Source organism: Crocuta crocuta, unplaced genomic scaffold (genome assembly GCF_008692635.1).
Source record: "Crocuta crocuta isolate KB4526 unplaced genomic scaffold, BGI_CrCroc_1.0 scaffold118, whole genome shotgun sequence".
In the NCBI taxonomy this organism is placed as follows: domain Eukaryota; kingdom Metazoa; phylum Chordata; class Mammalia; order Carnivora; family Hyaenidae; genus Crocuta; species Crocuta crocuta.
The window spans coordinates 8,235,350-8,239,006 of NW_027551558.1; the positions used below are offsets into that span (position 1 = coordinate 8,235,350).

Here is a 3,657-nt window from a genome sequence, read left to right on the forward strand (position 1 = left end):
GGGGAGGGGGGCAGAGGGAGGGAGGGAAGGGAAGAGAGAGAGAGAAAAAGGATCTGAAGCAGGCTCCATACTCAGCACAGAGCCCAAGACAGGGCTCGATTCCATGACCCTGGATCATGACCTGGGCCAAAATCAAGGGTCAGACACTCAACCAACTGAGCTACCCAGGTGCCCCGACCTAGGACTTTATTCTGTGCCCCACGGATGCTCCACTTCATGTGTCTTTCGGCCTGTGGTGGTCACCATCTTCAACTCAGATGTTGCTCAAATGCCTGCTACATCCCTAGCAAGGGTTACTGGACCAGGGGCCACATGACGGCGGCATTCTACAGTCAGCAATGCTTTCGAGAACTTCTGCCTTCTCTGTACTTCTCTCTCCCACCATATTCCCTTGAAAGTGCTTTCCCCTTTAAGAGTAGGAGATGAAACATGGAAATCAGAACCACTTCCCTCTTGGCCAGGGCCTCACTTTCTGCATTTACACTGCATACTCAGGGTATCCCAATGGTTTTTGTTTCTTCTGAAAAAGTAAAACATCCAGTTCACTGGGGCCAGACACCCACCCTTGGCATGTGTGCAATAGGAAGGCAAGTTCCACAAAACACATGGACCAGCACACCCAGGAAGGGGCAAAAAAAATAGTTCTATGAAGTCTCACAGACTCCTCCCTTAAGTAAAATATCTCACTCTCAAAGATGAAAAAAAAAAAAAAGCCCCAACAACCTATGTTTCTACTGAGAAAAAAGTGGATAGCAAACCAATCTGGAAGACAATCACCAGCTCAAGCAGTAATGATTCCCACTGGGATACGAGGAAAGATGCTATGTTCATCCATTGCCTACAGGAGCCACTCGTGGTAGAGAAGGTGAGAAAGAGCCATTTGATAATCCTTGCCTTTCTAAAATGTGAAGTTAAGAAAATTTTTCTAAGTTTATTTATATTTATTTTGAGAAAGAGAACAAGCAGGGGAGGGACAGAGAGAGAGAATCCCATGCAGGCCCTGTGCTATCAGCACAGACCCCAATGTGAGGCTTGAACCCACAAACAAGGAGATCATGACCTGAGCCGAAATAAAGAGTTGGATGCTTAACAGACTGAGCCACCCAGGCACCCCTAAAAAAATTTTTTAAGGCTAGGAAACATTACTACAGATTAGCAATTTTTCATCATTAGTTTTGGAAAAAAAAAAAAAGAAACTTCCTTATTTCAGAGGCATGAATTCAAAGAGTGTTTATAAAGATTCTTGAACACATGCATGTTTATACCCCTAACTCCCATGGATTCCAATCAGACAGAAAGCAAAGCATAGCTCCTCAGAGGAGCTCAACTTCCTGCAGCTACTGCCTTGTTAGGATGTGTGTGCGTGCGTGTGTGTGTGTGTGAACACAAAAGGTGTGTATGCACATGTGCAAAAGGCAGCTGTAAGTACACGCATGAATGCCACGTGTGAGCGCCTGAGTGGTGTGTGAGCACACACCAGAAGTGAGAGAGGGATGTGTGTCACTCACACGACTGGACTGGGGTGGAGGGAAGAAGACAGGAATAGCCGGCGTGGCCAGAATTACCCAGCTGTGCCGCAGACAGATGCCTGTACCCAGTGCCTGGCAGGCATAGGGAGAGCCCCCAGCTTCTATCCGTGCCTATTCCTTAGCCTGACATCTGTCCATTGGAGGGGTTCTCTTTTGAGTTTAGGGACTGCTGGCACACACATCCTTCTTAAAGTCCAAATGCCTCAGAAAGAAGAACACATTCAATTTTCCTGACACCTAGAATAAACTGGTTATTAGATCCCTTTCATCCGACAGAGGGCGGACACTTGGGATCTCCCTTCTGGAATGGAAGGAAAGCAAGATGAGGAGGGTGGGTTCAGGGCAGGGAAGGATGAGCCAGCCCTGGAGACTGTAGTGAGGAGAAGCCTGTCTGCCTCCTCCTGGGCCCCAGGGCACCCCATCCACAGGCCCAGGCCTGGATCTCACTTGTAGCCTGAAATCCCCCCACCCAGGGAGCCCTTCCCTCCGGACACACCCACAGGTCCTGAGGCACCGGAGGCACAACTGGGGGGAAGCAGCTCTGGTCTGTGAGCCTCGGCACTGGCCCTGAGAATTTAGTTCCGAACTCGGCCATTTCTGTTTTCTAAATGAGGAAATGAAGGAACAAAGGGATCAAGTGACCTCTTTCAGGCTCTCGTATGAAAGCAATGTGGAAGTGAGAAAGGTCTCAAGCTCTCAACTTTTTAGTTAGCTCTCCATGCCTAAAACTTCCCCAGGGAAGTTTCTCCAAAGTTCTGCCAACGTTTTTCCAACAAGCATTAAAAACTCACCTTCCAAAAAAGACAACTTGCAGGAGACACACAGTTAGTTGCCTCCAGTGTCTGTTCTTTGCTTCCTCCACAGCAGCCCCAGGATCCTGACGCTCAGAGCTGTCCGCCTCCCGTGCAGCTAGGTATGGCCAGGGGTTCAGATCTTGTCAATGAGATGTAAGGACAAATTTGATGAGGAGTTCTTGGGAAGTGCGCCTTCCTCCAGCCAGGTGTCTGGAAGGCCCACGAGCTGACCGCACCTCTAGCCGCCACCTCAGACAGGAGGCGCTGGGCCTCACCACAGGGCAGGTACAGCACCAGGTCCGACTGTAAGAAAGACACGCCTGCCCTGACTAGGCCTCTTTTTCCTTCAGATATTTTCCTGTTATGTGCAGCCATGTGTTAATCCTCACAATTTTACCATTCCCCACTTGTATCCAATGGTGGCAAATGTCACCGTCCTGGGATGCTGACAGAGACGTCTACTATTTTAGAGTTAAGTTCGTGAACAGTCCCCTTTTCCTTCTTTAATGCTTTAAATAAAGCATTCTCTAATTTACCCTGGGCTCCAGGCTCGAGTGAGTGCATGCTTGCAAGACCTTACAAGCATATTAAGACTCATTTTGTTGTAGAGTTATTTTATATTTTATTATATAAAATATAATTAACATTTATAATCCTAAAAAAGGCAACCATTCTTATTTCCAGGCCCCTCTGAGTAGCAAACTCAAAAGCCTTAATATACCGAATTCCTGTTGNTTATTTATTTCTAGGAGAGACAGAGAGAGAGACAGCGTGAGCAGGGGAGGATCAGAGAGAGAGCGAGACACAGACCGAAACAGGCTCCAGGCTCCAAGCTGGCAGTCAGCACAGAGCCCGACGCGGGGCCCGAACCCACGAACCGTGAGATCATGACCCAAGCGAAAGTCGGACGCCCAACCGACTAAGCCACCCAGGCGCCCCTCAGCTTGCATATTTAGTGCAAACAAATCTAGGTTATGAGGCAAAAATAGCCCCTGTTTTTATTCATTTCAGTGACTCCATTAAATGAGGTTCACAGTCTAAGCCATGGGCTGCTAGTAAACATGATAAATATGGGTACGATCCTTAACAGTTTACAAAACAGCCAGCCTGAGGGTGTGTAATACTGGTGAGACCCCGCAATGCCCAGTTCCAAAAGGAATGACCCAGCAATCACTGGCCTGGGACTTCATATCTCATCTAATCCTGTTTGGAATGCATCTGTTCCACTACAGTTTAGAGCCTCTGCTACAGACAGGGCTGAGCCTGTGCTGGCTCCTGTAATGAGGACAGAACACCAGATGGGGGCCTGATGCCCCTTAACAACCACGTCGGTG

The 3,657-nt window shown here is 48.2% G+C and overlaps 1 protein-coding gene across 6 annotated transcripts in view; it reads right to left on the reverse strand.

The window, feature by feature from the left end:
- The window catches only part of INPP4A (inositol polyphosphate-4-phosphatase type I A), a 123,751-nt gene extending 121,364 nt beyond the window's left edge, over positions 1-2,387 (reverse strand). For 5 of the 6 annotated variants that reach the window (XM_077749335.1, XM_077749340.1, XM_077749336.1 and 2 more), the window contains exon 1: positions 2,321-2,386. The gene's annotated coding sequence lies outside the window, so the exon portion shown is untranslated. Of the gene's footprint in view, positions 1-2,320 lie in introns of all 6 variants that reach the window. The other variant, XM_077749338.1, reaches the window with a different exon arrangement.
- Positions 2,388-3,657: the final 1,270 nt, after the last annotated feature.